This window comes from Amblyomma mixtum, chromosome 8 (genome assembly GCF_055824585.1).
Source record: "Amblyomma mixtum isolate Tamu chromosome 8, ASM5582458v1, whole genome shotgun sequence".
Classification (NCBI taxonomy): domain Eukaryota; kingdom Metazoa; phylum Arthropoda; class Arachnida; order Ixodida; family Ixodidae; genus Amblyomma; species Amblyomma mixtum.
The window spans coordinates 135,364,494-135,381,485 of NC_143019.1; positions in this window are offsets into that span (position 1 = coordinate 135,364,494).

Sequence of the window (16,992 nt, forward strand, 5' to 3'; positions counted from 1 at the left end):
GGTAACAGCATACCGACCCATAGCACTCACTAACGTCGAGTACAAAATTTACATGAAGATTTTGGCACGAAGGTTGCAGACCGTGATTCATTTATTAGTTGGTCCGCATCAGACCTGCGGGATTAAAGGGCGGTCTATTTTTACAAATATACACGTTGCGCGCAGTGTCTTAGAAACCTGTGATGACACTGATGGTCAGGTGGCTATTCTTCAGATCGATTTGGAAAAGGCTTTTGACTGCGTTGCCCATGAACTTTTGTTTTCAGTATTAGGCCATGTTAATGTTGGTTCTGTTATCCGCGAGGGTGTGGCCCTGGCATACCGGAACTGCACGACGAGATTGATAGTTAACAAGAGTCTGGGGGCCCCCATTAGCGTGCAGCGTTCGGTGCGCCAGGGCTGTCCCCTCAGCCCCCTTTTATTTTGTATTTATGTGGAGACCCTTTGTTTAAAGATTCTGAAAAACAATAGTATTAACGGATTCACTTTACAAGCAGCCGAAGTAAAGCTCTTGGCGTATGCAGATGACATTGCTGTGTTTTCCGTTGACGAGGGAAGCATAAGCGAGGCTGTTCAGTGTGTACGAGATTTCAGCCAAGCTACAGGAAGCGGGGTTAACTGGTCGAAGTGCCTCGGGCTGTGGCATGGCGGGTGGGCATCTACGCCTGAGCTGTTTGCCAGCGTGCCTTGGACGACAACGCCAGATAAATACTTGGGCGTTCCACTTGCTGCTTACCGTGACAGTGAACAGTATTGGACAGGACAGATTAAAGAGATACGGGAGAGAGCGGATAAGTGGAAAGGAACGACCTTGTCCATTTTCGCCAGAGCCACTGTTTGCAACTTGTTCTTTATCAGCAGGCTCTGGTACGTAATGCAGGTGTTGCACTGTTCACGGCTAAGCATTCAAAAGCTGCACCGAATTTTCGCCGTCTTTGTCTGGTCGTCTGAATGGGAGCGCTGCAGCCGGACCAACCTGTTCCGACGGGTTCAAGAAGGCGGGCTGGGACTGGGCCATTTGTTTTTGAGACAGCTGGTCAATCGTTTTTTGTTTCTTCGGGACACAAGAGACCCGTTTTTGCGTACCGTATGCCAAGTTAGGCTGCGGCATCTACTTCCAGAGTACATAGTAGGAACTGCTGAGGTTTACAGTAGGGTCACCGGTTTTTACCGGGAAATCGTTGCCAGTGTAAGGTTTCTTTCCGCGCGGTTTTCAAATGACTTTCTGTCGACTGTGAAAAGAAAGAAACTCTACCGTGCTTTGTGCGATGTAGTTTTCCCGGTGCCCTTGTACAGGGCCTTGTACAGTGGAGGCCAAGGCAAAGATGTTTTAAAGAGAGTTAAAAATATGCAGGTGCCATCAGGAACGAAAACCTTCTTTTTTAAGCTGCACACCGGAACCTTACCGGTTAAAAAATTTTTAGAAGGAAAGGAATTATTTTTACCTTGGGGATCTAACTGTTTAATTTGCAGAAAGCCGGAAACAATAGACCATGTATTTTTACACTGTTGGGAAGGGGTTTATTTTTGGGATGTATTGCAGCGAACATTAAAGAAAGAATTTCCACTAGACCCGTATGGCATCCGGTTCTTATGTGTTGAAAATGAGGATGGGGTGCCTTTCGATTTAATAATGCTGACAGGCCTCCACTGTATATGGCGCTCCAGAATGGCAGGCTACCATTGTGACAGAGACGCAAGACCTGCTAGAATTTATTTCCGCGAAAGCATGGACATGTTTCTCGCCATTCAGAAAGCCGCTGCGGAGCCTCCGGAGTGGCTCTCAAGAGTAGAGCCGCTCTGTACTTTGCGTGAATTTTAATTGGACGAAGCCTGATTTATGCTGGCTGACCACAAGTAGTGTGTACATAGTTATTGTCTTTTGTTGATTGTTTGTGTTGTCCAGTTTGTGTGTCAAAGCCAGGCAATAAAGAAAAAAAAAAAAAAAAAGCAGTCGTGGCGTAGTGGCTAAGACGCCCGTCTCGGCTGCGGGAGGTGGGGTGTTCGACTCCCACCGCCGGTCACTCGCTGGTTAAAAACTGAGTACAAGTGCCTGTGGACTGTGCACTTGGGAAGCTCCGCTGCATGGCGGTGCACACAGCGGGCTCGGTTGCAAACCTGAGCCTGTTTGTAAGTGTCACAAGCCTTAATTAAACAAAAAATCGTGGAGCTTTCTTTTTCTCTTTTTTTTTTTCAACGCGCTCTGTGGTTAGAGAAACAAGTGATTTTTTTTTTTTGCAGCTTACCCCAAAGATTACCGCCCATGATTTTTATGGTTTCAGTTCCATATGATTTTGCCCATGGCGTGGGAAGGTGTTGCCCCCATTTCTGAAACTAATACCCCTGTCACACGGGCATTTCGAAGGCCCTCGAATCGATAGCCTATCGACTCGAAGGCGATCGAGCGCTGCTACACGGCCAGTTTGAATGGCCATCGAGTCAATAGTCTATCGAGTCGACGGAGCAGCCCGGAACTCTATCGAGATTTCGAGGGCCTTCGAGCGTTGCCCAAGGTTGCTAGCATTGCTTCGAACGACAACAAACATGGCGGCGCCCTTCAAAGCCGGACCCCTCGCTTCGGACTGAATTCTCGTTGTTGCTGCCTTTTTCTGTCCGTTCACTGGTCATAAATGGGGCACCGGTCTTTCGCTTCGTCTCATCTTGCCTAGAAGAAAACGTATAAGTGATAAATTTGCTTTATTTTTTATTTAGAGTGACGATTCTGCCGCTGTTAGGCCTAAGAGAGGCGGTTTGTTGACAGTAATGGTTCCCGTTTTGACTACCAGATGGCGCCACTAGAGACTAAGTTTATTTTTGCCTCTCTGCTAGCATACGCTGAACTCAATGTGAGAATGCGCCTGCGTTTAGCGTACGTAAGCGTGCATACGCTCGTGGTACGTAGACAGCATAAATTTATGCTCTTTTCTCACTGTATCTGTGTACGTCGCGAGCGGCGACGTGGTGCGCAAAGCGAGAAGCAGCAGCGGCGCGGCCGTTCCAACTCGCCCGGGCGTCAACAGATGAGAACAGGTCCTAGTTTTTGCGGCGAGCGAATCCGCTTCGCTTGCCGGATTTTTGAACAAGTGTGAACGCGCCTTATGACTGCAAGAAAGTGTATTTCAACATTTAGTTAAGTTTCGTCAATATATTTTTGTTATTTGCGCGAAACCGAAAGCAGCGATTGTGGCGCCACACGAGCTTGGCGTAAGACACGAGAACGATTTCAATGGCCATTGAGATTTGCCGTGTAGCAGCTCCACAACTCCCTCGAGTTCAATGGCGATCGAAAATCTCGATGGCTCTCGACTCGATGGCCATTGAAACTGGCCGTGTGACAGGGGTATAATATACCGCCAGCGCCAAGAGACGTTTTAGTACACCGCAGCTGAAGGTCCTGTAACAACATTCAATTTTGCTATCAGTGTGACTGACAGGCGCAACACATTTTTTTTCGCGCCTTTTGCCTGACATGTATCTTCCTGGTACTGTCGGTCAGCAGAATTGATACATGGCGGACATTTCTGCCCCATGTCTTTTTGCCGCCTCTCCCTTTTGTCCCCTTTATTTGTAAATGTCCTAAGCGTTATTTATTATTTTTCTTTTTTTCCTTCCCCATTCATTGCCGAATGGATGACGGCGAAAAAAAAGAGCTTCACGGCATGACCAGGGTGCTTGTTTCCCATTTGCGGAACATGCTGAGTGTGTCGCATGTAATTTCACAGGTCTGATTTTGGCAAAGCATATATGTTGGTAGCGATAGTCAAAAATTACTCAGTGAGCACTGGAGGACTTCGCCGAGTGTGTCATGTCAGTATAACGTAACCGTGACATCAGATGTCGAAATTAAAGCTTGGCTTATGACTTTTTCGAAAGTTTTGTAATAACTGAACAGTTATTATGCATGTTATCGCGGAGGTCTCCGTCTTAGCCGGGCCGTTTTCTCGGCAATACATGTAGTGAGGCTCAGGGCAGGCGAACACTACATGTTGTTTTTCCTGCATTGCTATGGCAAATAGGCAATTAAGCGAAATGTCTGCCATTATGAAGAAAGGATTGCGAAGCATGAAGTTGACATTTCTTGAAGCAATTGCAGGCAGAGGAAGCAGGGAGTCTTGTCCCTTCACCGCCCCTCTTTCCAAGGGTCTATGCGGTAAAGCCGCAGTGTTTAAAGGCACCAGTTCAGTCCTGCGGCAGCATTTCGTGCTCGCTCAGTACACATTTGTTTCACTCTGTGCTTCTGAAACTTAAGTTCATTTTATTTTTACCTATACAGCTGCTGACGTTAGGAAGCAATGTGTCAGCTATTTCCTCTAACCTGGCATTGACTGCGAGCCGTGGCCTACCTAATGCGCCGCTCAGAGAAGTAGTGTGGCAGCGGGAAGAGCGCTAGTCATTGGAGCGCCTGTCTTGTAGAAAAAAAAGTACAATAGATGATAACACCTTTTTTTTTAATTCCACAAGTGAATATACAGCCGAAGTTCGCAAGTGGAGGAAAAAAGAAACGCTGGAAATGTTCGAAGGGTGACATCGTGTTAAGGGTGCCATTCGAGCGATGGCATATACAAAATGTTTGAAAAATAAATACCGCATTTTCGCAGCAAAAAAGCAGCGCTTACACGAGACAAAGAAGTGTGGGGATGCGACGCGTTTGCCGCCGCCTCTGATTTAAAAGGGAAACTGCATAGGTTTTAGAAATACACGAGCTTGAGATGATAGAATGTGTGAAACTTGCAGGTAAAGCATGCGAAGTCTTTTTGGTTTAGCGCTTGAAATAGTGAAGTAGTCCCTGATTCAAATCCGGACGACCTTTAAGGTTCTCCGCAGCGCACAACGCCAAGTTGGGAGGGGGGGGGGGGGGCGCATGATGACGTCATCGAAGGTATCGGTATACATTTCCAACGCGCAAACGCCTGCTTTGAAGGAAAAAAAGGAACGCCATCAAAGGCAAACCCTGCCGAGAGTTGATTGGCAGCGTCTAACGAGTCAGGGCAGGGTGTGGCTGACGACAGTGGTAATGTAAGGCAGAGCTTCCGTGACGTCACGCTGAACTTGCGTGCACACCTCCAGTGCATTGAGCAGCAGCGCAAAATTCAATCGTCCATTACGTAACTACTTCAAATGCTAGTGCAAAAACAATTGGCATGCTTCACGTAAAGCCTATTTAGATTCGAATCCTTGAATATCACGAAATTCTCAAAAAAGTGCTGCAGTTGCCCTTTAAGCGCTGTTTTTCGCCACAAGATCTGGCATTAACCAGCAACACTTTTTACCTTGTTAATTCACGTTCTTGCCCATTTTCCACGCGTCGTAAAATGGCTTTTCCGCCTTTCACTTGCAACGACAGAAAAAAACTGTAAAAGAATGCTCACAGGGTATTGATCCGTCCATCTTTCGTCTGCCCGCTTGAAATGTCGCCTCCGGCCACTCCGAGGCGCTTCAAATCCCAGTTGAAAGAAGTCCATTCACAAACTTGCTCCGTGCCGAAAAGAAAATGTCTCTACGATTACACTTTCTCATTAGTGCTTTTGAACGTTACAAAACTTAGAAGCCTCTACTAACACGGGTGTGGGGCATGCTCGGACGTTTCCTCGTTGTGGGTGACGGCCAGGTCACGTTAACCGCGAGTTTCCCCAGCCCTATACGTAGACGCTCACACCAGGAGCTAGCCACATACAGTTCCGCTGTTAAACTTGTAAAGGGTTTCGGCTTACCATTCACACTTAGCTGCGCAAAAAGAAACGAGGACCAAAGCGAACAAGAAGACACAACACAAGCGCAGACTATCAACTGAATTTTTATTCACGAAAGGGAAGCTTTTAAAAGCGTTAGAAAATACAAAATCGAAACACAACAATCACTACCACGCGTGCAAAGGAAACCTATGACATATCATTCCTGCTTGAAATACGAACACAACAACAGGATAACAAATGCAATCACATCAAGCCAACCCCCCGTACTGTCTGCTCGTACTCAATAAACTGCGCAGAAAAGGAACCTCCTTTTCCTGCAGGCTGACCGACTGTGATGCGCACAGAGCTGCGTAGACGGCCGGCGTTGTTGGAAACGTCGACAGGTGTGCTTGGCGAGTGCTCGAAATATTTGCCAGGAACACGAGCAGTGGCAACAGACGTGAGCTCTGCTGCACATGTGGAACAGTCATTGCGAAGTGTAGTGCGTAGGCCAAGCAGGACCCAAGGGTAGGCGCTCAATCCAGTGTGAAGGGAGAACCAGCGCTATAAGCGAAGCCTTCAGTTGCCGAGGAAAGCCGTCGACCTTAGAAAATCTGGTGGTAAAAGATCGTCTTGATGTTATGGACGGGTAGGTTGGCGAATAATGCGAAGTCGAAATGACGACCACGGTCAGAAGTAATGGCGGAACGAGCACCACATCACCAGTTATCACCACGTGACGGCCGCCTACAACATGAAAAGCGTCGCGCATGGACGAAGCGTCAGTAAGCCGGTTTAAGCGGTCACGGGTGGCGCTGCGCTAGCTTGTCTGACGTCACGCCTGGAAAGGAGGAAATGTCTTATCGCCGAGGAAAATGCTTTTATATGTCAAGGATTAATCACCGCAGTCGTGGCGTAGTGGCTAAGACGCCCGTCTCGGCTGCGGGAGGTGGGGTGTTCGACTCCCACCGCCGGTCACTCGCTGGTTAAAAACTGAGTACAAGTGCCTGTGGACTGTGCACTTGGGAAGCTCCGCTGCATGGCGGTGCACACAGCGGGCTCGGTTGCAAACCTGAGCCTGTTTGTAAGTGTCACAAGCCTTAATTAAACAAAAAATCGTGGAGCTTTCTTTTTCTCTTTTTTTTTTCAACGCGCTCTGTGGTTAGAGAAACAAGTGATTTTTTTTTTTTGCAGCTTACCCCAAAGATTACCGCCCATGATTTTTATGGTTTCAGTTCCATATGATTTTGCCCATGGCGTGGGAAGGTGTTGCCCCCATTTCTGAAACTAATACCCCTGTCACACGGGCATTTCGAAGGCCCTCGAATCGATAGCCTATCGACTCGAAGGCGATCGAGCGCTGCTACACGGCCAGTTTGAATGGCCATCGAGTCAATAGTCTATCGAGTCGACGGAGCAGCCCGGAACTCTATCGAGATTTCGAGGGCCTTCGAGCGTTGCCCAAGGTTGCTAGCATTGCTTCGAACGACAACAAACATGGCGGCGCCCTTCAAAGCCGGACCCCTCGCTTCGGACTGAATTCTCGTTGTTGCTGCCTTTTTCTGTCCGTTCACTGGTCATAAATGGGGCACCGGTCTTTCGCTTCGTCTCATCTTGCCTAGAAGAAAACGTATAAGTGATAAATTTGCTTTATTTTTTATTTAGAGTGACGATTCTGCCGCTGTTAGGCCTAAGAGAGGCGGTTTGTTGACAGTAATGGTTCCCGTTTTGACTACCAGATGGCGCCACTAGAGACTAAGTTTATTTTTGCCTCTCTGCTAGCATACGCTGAACTCAATGTGAGAATGCGCCTGCGTTTAGCGTACGTAAGCGTGCATACGCTCGTGGTACGTAGACAGCATAAATTTATGCTCTTTTCTCACTGTATCTGTGTACGTCGCGAGCGGCGACGTGGTGCGCAAAGCGAGAAGCAGCAGCGGCGCGGCCGTTCCAACTCGCCCGGGCGTCAACAGATGAGAACAGGTCCTAGTTTTTGCGGCGAGCGAATCCGCTTCGCTTGCCGGATTTTTGAACAAGTGTGAACGCGCCTTATGACTGCAAGAAAGTGTATTTCAACATTTAGTTAAGTTTCGTCAATATATTTTTGTTATTTGCGCGAAACCGAAAGCAGCGATTGTGGCGCCACACGAGCTTGGCGTAAGACACGAGAACGATTTCAATGGCCATTGAGATTTGCCGTGTAGCAGCTCCACAACTCCCTCGAGTTCAATGGCGATCGAAAATCTCGATGGCTCTCGACTCGATGGCCATTGAAACTGGCCGTGTGACAGGGGTATAATATACCGCCAGCGCCAAGAGACGTTTTAGTACACCGCAGCTGAAGGTCCTGTAACAACATTCAATTTTGCTATCAGTGTGACTGACAGGCGCAACACATTTTTTTTCGCGCCTTTTGCCTGACATGTATCTTCCTGGTACTGTCGGTCAGCAGAATTGATACATGGCGGACATTTCTGCCCCATGTCTTTTTGCCGCCTCTCCCTTTTGTCCCCTTTATTTGTAAATGTCCTAAGCGTTATTTATTATTTTTCTTTTTTTCCTTCCCCATTCATTGCCGAATGGATGACGGCGAAAAAAAAGAGCTTCACGGCATGACCAGGGTGCTTGTTTCCCATTTGCGGAACATGCTGAGTGTGTCGCATGTAATTTCACAGGTCTGATTTTGGCAAAGCATATATGTTGGTAGCGATAGTCAAAAATTACTCAGTGAGCACTGGAGGACTTCGCCGAGTGTGTCATGTCAGTATAACGTAACCGTGACATCAGATGTCGAAATTAAAGCTTGGCTTATGACTTTTTCGAAAGTTTTGTAATAACTGAACAGTTATTATGCATGTTATCGCGGAGGTCTCCGTCTTAGCCGGGCCGTTTTCTCGGCAATACATGTAGTGAGGCTCAGGGCAGGCGAACACTACATGTTGTTTTTCCTGCATTGCTATGGCAAATAGGCAATTAAGCGAAATGTCTGCCATTATGAAGAAAGGATTGCGAAGCATGAAGTTGACATTTCTTGAAGCAATTGCAGGCAGAGGAAGCAGGGAGTCTTGTCCCTTCACCGCCCCTCTTTCCAAGGGTCTATGCGGTAAAGCCGCAGTGTTTAAAGGCACCAGTTCAGTCCTGCGGCAGCATTTCGTGCTCGCTCAGTACACATTTGTTTCACTCTGTGCTTCTGAAACTTAAGTTCATTTTATTTTTACCTATACAGCTGCTGACGTTAGGAAGCAATGTGTCAGCTATTTCCTCTAACCTGGCATTGACTGCGAGCCGTGGCCTACCTAATGCGCCGCTCAGAGAAGTAGTGTGGCAGCGGGAAGAGCGCTAGTCATTGGAGCGCCTGTCTTGTAGAAAAAAAAGTACAATAGATGATAACACCTTTTTTTTTAATTCCACAAGTGAATATACAGCCGAAGTTCGCAAGTGGAGGAAAAAAGAAACGCTGGAAATGTTCGAAGGGTGACATCGTGTTAAGGGTGCCATTCGAGCGATGGCATATACAAAATGTTTGAAAAATAAATACCGCATTTTCGCAGCAAAAAAGCAGCGCTTACACGAGACAAAGAAGTGTGGGGATGCGACGCGTTTGCCGCCGCCTCTGATTTAAAAGGGAAACTGCATAGGTTTTAGAAATACACGAGCTTGAGATGATAGAATGTGTGAAACTTGCAGGTAAAGCATGCGAAGTCTTTTTGGTTTAGCGCTTGAAATAGTGAAGTAGTCCCTGATTCAAATCCGGACGACCTTTAAGGTTCTCCGCAGCGCACAACGCCAAGTTGGGAGGGGGGGGGGGGGCGCATGATGACGTCATCGAAGGTATCGGTATACATTTCCAACGCGCAAACGCCTGCTTTGAAGGAAAAAAAGGAACGCCATCAAAGGCAAACCCTGCCGAGAGTTGATTGGCAGCGTCTAACGAGTCAGGGCAGGGTGTGGCTGACGACAGTGGTAATGTAAGGCAGACCTTCCGTGACGTCACGCTGAACTTACGTGCACACCTCCAGTGCATTGAGCAGCAGCGCAAAATTCAATCGTCCATTACGTAACTACTTCAAATGCTAGTGCAAAAACAATTGGCATGCTTCACGTAAAGCCTATTTAGATTCGAATCCTTGAATATCACGAAATTCTCAAAAAAGTGCTGCAGTTGCCCTTTAAGCGCTGTTTTTCGCCACAAGATCTGGCATTAACCAGCAACACTTTTTACCTTGTTAATTCACGTTCTTGCCCATTTTCCACGCGTCGTAAAATGGCTTTTCCGCCTTTCACTTGCAACGACAGAAAAAAACTGTAAAAGAATGCTCACAGGGTATTGATCCGTCCATCTTTCGTCTGCCCGCTTGAAATGTCGCCTCCGGCCACTCCGAGGCGCTTCAAATCCCAGTTGAAAGAAGTCCATTCACAAACTTGCTCCGTGCCGAAAAGAAAATGTCTCTACGATTACACTTTCTCATTAGTGCTTTTGAACGTTACAAAACTTAGAAGCCTCTACTAACACGGGTGTGGGGCATGCTCGGACGTTTCCTCGTTGTGGGTGACGGCCAGGTCACGTTAACCGCGAGTTTCCCCAGCCCTATACGTAGACGCTCACACCAGGAGCTAGCCACATACAGTTCCGCTGTTAAACTTGTAAAGGGTTTCGGCTTACCATTCACACTTAGCTGCGCAAAAAGAAACGAGGACCAAAGCGAACAAGAAGACACAACACAAGCGCAGACTATCAACTGAATTTTTATTCACGAAAGGGAAGCTTTTAAAAGCGTTAGAAAATACAAAATCGAAACACAACAATCACTACCACGCGTGCAAAGGAAACCTATGACATATCATTCCTGCTTGAAATACGAACACAACAACAGGATAACAAATGCAATCACATCAAGCCAACCCCCCGTACTGTCTGCTCGTACTCAATAAACTGCGCAGAAAAGGAACCTCCTTTTCCTGCAGGCTGACCGACTGTGATGCGCACAGAGCTGCGTAGACGGCCGGCGTTGTTGGAAACGTCGACAGGTGTGCTTGGCGAGTGCTCGAAATATTTGCCAGGAACACGAGCAGTGGCAACAGACGTGAGCTCTGCTGCACATGTGGAACAGTCATTGCGAAGTGTAGTGCGTAGGCCAAGCAGGACCCAAGGGTAGGCGCTCAATCCAGTGTGAAGGGAGAACCAGCGCTATAAGCGAAGCCTTCAGTTGCCGAGGAAAGCCGTCGACCTTAGAAAATCTGGTGGTAAAAGATCGTCTTGATGTTATGGACGGGTAGGTTGGCGAATAATGCGAAGTCGAAATGACGACCACGGTCAGAAGTAATGGCGGAACGAGCACCACATCACCAGTTATCACCACGTGACGGCCGCCTACAACATGAAAAGCGTCGCGCATGGACGAAGCGTCAGTAAGCCGGTTTAAGCGGTCACGGGTGGCGCTGCGCTAGCTTGTCTGACGTCACGCCTGGAAAGGAGGAAATGTCTTATCGCCGAGGAAAATGCTTTTATATGTCAAGGATTAATCACCGCAGTCGTGGCGTAGTGGCTAAGACGCCCGTCTCGGCTGCGGGAGGTGGGGTGTTCGACTCCCACCGCCGGTCACTCGCTGGTTAAAAACTGAGTACAAGTGCCTGTGGACTGTGCACTTGGGAAGCTCCGCTGCATGGCGGTGCACACAGCGGGCTCGGTTGCAAACCTGAGCCTGTTTGTAAGTGTCACAAGCCTTAATTAAACAAAAAATCGTGGAGCTTTCTTTTTCTCTTTTTTTTTTTTCAACGCGCTCTGTGGTTAGAGAAACAAGTGATTTTTTTTTTTTGCAGCTTACCCCAAAGATTACCGCCCATGATTTTTATGGTTTCAGTTCCATATGATTTTGCCCATGGCGTGGGAAGGTGTTGCCCCCATTTCTGAAACTAATACCCCTGTCACACGGGCATTTCGAAGGCCCTCGAATCGATAGCCTATCGACTCGAAGGCGATCGAGCGCTGCTACACGGCCAGTTTGAATGGCCATCGAGTCAATAGTCTATCGAGTCGACGGAGCAGCCCGGAACTCTATCGAGATTTCGAGGGCCTTCGAGCGTTGCCCAAGGTTGCTAGCATTGCTTCGAACGACAACAAACATGGCGGCGCCCTTCAAAGCCGGACCCCTCGCTTCGGACTGAATTCTCGTTGTTGCTGCCTTTTTCTGTCCGTTCACTGGTCATAAATGGGGCACCGGTCTTTCGCTTCGTCTCATCTTGCTTAGAAGAAAACGTATAAGTGATAAATTTGCTTTATTTTTTATTTAGAGTGACGATTCTGCCGCTGTTAGGCCTAAGAGAGGCGGTTTGTTGACAGTAATGGTTCCCGTTTTGACTACCAGATGGCGCCACTAGAGACTAAGTTTATTTTTGCCTCTCTGCTAGCATACGCTGAACTCAATGTGAGAATGCGCCTGCGTTTAGCGTACGTAAGCGTGCATACGCTCGTGGTACGTAGACAGCATAAATTTATGCTCTTTTCTCACTGTATCTGTGTACGTCGCGAGCGGCGACGTGGTGCGCAAAGCGAGAAGCAGCAGCGGCGCGGCCGTTCCAACTCGCCCGGGCGTCAACAGATGAGAACAGGTCCTAGTTTTTGCGGCGAGCGAATCCGCTTCGCTTGCCGGATTTTTGAACAAGTGTGAACGCGCCTTATGACTGCAAGAAAGTGTATTTCAACATTTAGTTAAGTTTCGTCAATATATTTTTGTTATTTGCGCGAAACCGAAAGCAGCGATTGTGGCGCCACACGAGCTTGGCGTAAGACACGAGAACGATTTCAATGGCCATTGAGATTTGCCGTGTAGCAGCTCCACAACTCCCTCGAGTTCAATGGCGATCGAAAATCTCGATGGCTCTCGACTCGATGGCCATTGAAACTGGCCGTGTGACAGGGGTATAATATACCGCCAGCGCCAAGAGACGTTTTAGTACACCGCAGCTGAAGGTCCTGTAACAACATTCAATTTTGCTATCAGTGTGACTGACAGGCGCAACACATTTTTTTTCGCGCCTTTTGCCTGACATGTATCTTCCTGGTACTGTCGGTCAGCAGAATTGATACATGGCGGACATTTCTGCCCCATGTCTTTTTGCCGCCTCTCCCTTTTGTCCCCTTTATTTGTAAATGTCCTAAGCGTTATTTATTATTTTTCTTTTTTTCCTTCCCCATTCATTGCCGAATGGATGACGGCGAAAAAAAAGAGCTTCACGGCATGACCAGGGTGCTTGTTTCCCATTTGCGGAACATGCTGAGTGTGTCGCATGTAATTTCACAGGTCTGATTTTGGCAAAGCATATATGTTGGTAGCGATAGTCAAAAATTACTCAGTGAGCACTGGAGGACTTCGCCGAGTGTGTCATGTCAGTATAACGTAACCGTGACATCAGATGTCGAAATTAAAGCTTGGCTTATGACTTTTTCGAAAGTTTTGTAATAACTGAACAGTTATTATGCATGTTATCGCGGAGGTCTCCGTCTTAGCCGGGCCGTTTTCTCGGCAATACATGTAGTGAGGCTCAGGGCAGGCGAACACTACATGTTGTTTTTCCTGCATTGCTATGGCAAATAGGCAATTAAGCGAAATGTCTGCCATTATGAAGAAAGGATTGCGAAGCATGAAGTTGACATTTCTTGAAGCAATTGCAGGCAGAGGAAGCAGGGAGTCTTGTCCCTTCACCGCCCCTCTTTCCAAGGGTCTATGCGGTAAAGCCGCAGTGTTTAAAGGCACCAGTTCAGTCCTGCGGCAGCATTTCGTGCTCGCTCAGTACACATTTGTTTCACTCTGTGCTTCTGAAACTTAAGTTCATTTTATTTTTACCTATACAGCTGCTGACGTTAGGAAGCAATGTGTCAGCTATTTCCTCTAACCTGGCATTGACTGCGAGCCGTGGCCTACCTAATGCGCCGCTCAGAGAAGTAGTGTGGCAGCGGGAAGAGCGCTAGTCATTGGAGCGCCTGTCTTGTAGAAAAAAAAGTACAATAGATGATAACACCTTTTTTTTTAATTCCACAAGTGAATATACAGCCGAAGTTCGCAAGTGGAGGAAAAAAGAAACGCTGGAAATGTTCGAAGGGTGACATCGTGTTAAGGGTGCCATTCGAGCGATGGCATATACAAAATGTTTGAAAAATAAATACCGCATTTTCGCAGCAAAAAAGCAGCGCTTACACGAGACAAAGAAGTGTGGGGATGCGACGCGTTTGCCGCCGCCTCTGATTTAAAAGGGAAACTGCATAGGTTTTAGAAATACACGAGCTTGAGATGATAGAATGTGTGAAACTTGCAGGTAAAGCATGCGAAGTCTTTTTGGTTTAGCGCTTGAAATAGTGAAGTAGTCCCTGATTCAAATCCGGACGACCTTTAAGGTTCTCCGCAGCGCACAACGCCAAGTTGGGAGGGGGGGGGGCGCATGATGACGTCATCGAAGGTATCGGTATACATTTCCAACGCGCAAACGCCTGCTTTGAAGGAAAAAAAGGAACGCCATCAAAGGCAAACCCTGCCGAGAGTTGATTGGCAGCGTCTAACGAGTCAGGGCAGGGTGTGGCTGACGACAGTGGTAATGTAAGGCAGACCTTCCGTGACGTCACGCTGAACTTACGTGCACACCTCCAGTGCATTGAGCAGCAGCGCAAAATTCAATCGTCCATTACGTAACTACTTCAAATGCTAGTGCAAAAACAATTGGCATGCTTCACGTAAAGCCTATTTAGATTCGAATCCTTGAATATCACGAAATTCTCAAAAAAGTGCTGCAGTTGCCCTTTAAGCGCTGTTTTTCGCCACAAGATCTGGCATTAACCAGCAACACTTTTTACCTTGTTAATTCACGTTCTTGCCCATTTTCCACGCGTCGTAAAATGGCTTTTCCGCCTTTCACTTGCAACGACAGAAAAAAACTGTAAAAGAATGCTCACAGGGTATTGATCCGTCCATCTTTCGTCTGCCCGCTTGAAATGTCGCCTCCGGCCACTCCGAGGCGCTTCAAATCCCAGTTGAAAGAAGTCCATTCACAAACTTGCTCCGTGCCGAAAAGAAAATGTCTCTACGATTACACTTTCTCATTAGTGCTTTTGAACGTTACAAAACTTAGAAGCCTCTACTAACACGGGTGTGGGGCATGCTCGGACGTTTCCTCGTTGTGGGTGACGGCCAGGTCACGTTAACCGCGAGTTTCCCCAGCCCTATACGTAGACGCTCACACCAGGAGCTAGCCACATACAGTTCCGCTGTTAAACTTGTAAAGGGTTTCGGCTTACCATTCACACTTAGCTGCGCAAAAAGAAACGAGGACCAAAGCGAACAAGAAGACACAACACAAGCGCAGACTATCAACTGAATTTTTATTCACGAAAGGGAAGCTTTTAAAAGCGTTAGAAAATACAAAATCGAAACACAACAATCACTACCACGCGTGCAAAGGAAACCTATGACATATCATTCCTGCTTGAAATACGAACACAACAACAGGATAACAAATGCAATCACATCAAGCCAACCCCCCGTACTGTCTGCTCGTACTCAATAAACTGCGCAGAAAAGGAACCTCCTTTTCCTGCAGGCTGACCGACTGTGATGCGCACAGAGCTGCGTAGACGGCCGGCGTTGTTGGAAACGTCGACAGGTGTGCTTGGCGAGTGCTCGAAATATTTGCCAGGAACACGAGCAGTGGCAACAGACGTGAGCTCTCCTGCACATGTGGAACAGTCATTGCGAAGTGTAGTGCGTAGGCCAAGCAGGACCCAAGGGTAGGCGCTCAATCCAGTGTGAAGGGAGAACCAGCGCTATAAGCGAAGCCTTCAGTTGCCGAGGAAAGCCGTCGACCTTAGAAAATCTGGTGGTAAAAGATCGTCTTGATGTTATGGACGGGTAGGTTGGCGAATAATGCGAAGTCGAAATGACGACCACGGTCAGAAGTAATGGCGGAACGAGCACCACATCACCAGTTATCACCACGTGACGGCCGCCTACAACATGAAAAGTGTCGCGCATGGACGAAGCGTCAGTAAGCCGGTTTAAGCGGTCACGGGTGGCGCTGCGCTAGCTTGTCTGACGTCACGCCTGGAAAGGAGGAAATGTCTTATCGCCGAGGAAAATGCTTTTATATGTCAAGGATTAATCACCGCAGTCGTGGCGTAGTGGCTAAGACGCCCGTCTCGGCTGCGGGAGGTGGGGTGTTCGACTCCCACCGCCGGTCACTCGCTGGTTAAAAACTGAGTACAAGTGCCTGTGGACTGCGCACTTGGGAAGCTCCGCTGCATGGCGGTGCACACAGCGGGCTCGGTTGCAAACCTGAGCCTGTTTGTAAGTGTCACAAGCCTTAATTAAACAAAAAATCGTGGAGCTTTCTTTTTCTCTTTTTTTTTTTTCAACGCGCTCTGTGGTTAGAGAAACAAGTGATTTTTTTTTTTTGCAGCTTACCCCAAAGATTACCGCCCATGATTTTTATGGTTTCAGTTCCATATGATTTTGCCCATGGCGTGGGAAGGTGTTGCCCCCATTTCTGAAACTAATACCCCTGTCACACGGGCATTTCGAAGGCCCTCGAATCGATAGCCTATCGACTCGAAGGCGATCGAGCGCTGCTACACGGCCAGTTTGAATGGCCATCGAGTCAATAGTCTATCGAGTCGACGGAGCAGCCCGGAACTCTATCGAGATTTCGAGGGCCTTCGAGCGTTGCCCAAGGTTGCTAGCATTGCTTCGAACGACAACAAACATGGCGGCGCCCTTCAAAGCCGAGCCCTCGCTTCGGACTGAATTCTCGTTGTTGCTGCCTTTTTCTGTCCGTTCACTGGTCATAAATGGGGCACCGGTCTTTCGCTTCGTCTCATCTTGCCTAGAAGAAAACGTAAAAGTGATAAATTTGCTTTATTTTTTATTTAGAGTGACGATTCTGCCGCTGTTAGGCCTAAGAGAGGCGGTTTGTTGACAGTAATGGTTCCCGTTTTGACTACCAGATGGCGCCACTAGAGACTAAGTTTATTTTTGCCTCTCTGCTAGCATACGCTGAACTCAATGTGAGAATGCGCCTGCGTTTAGCGTACGTAAGCGTGCATACGCTCGTGGTACGTAGACAGCATAAATTTATGCTCTTTTCTCACTGTATCTGTGTACGTCGCGAGCGGCGACGTGGTGCGCAAAGCGAGAAGCAGCAGCGGCGCGGCCGTTCCAACTCGCCCGGGCGTCAACAGATGAGAACAGGTCCTAGTTTTTGCGGCGAGCGAATCCGCTTCGCTTGCCGGATTTTTGAACAAGTGTGAACGCGCCTTATGACTGCAAGAAAGTGTATT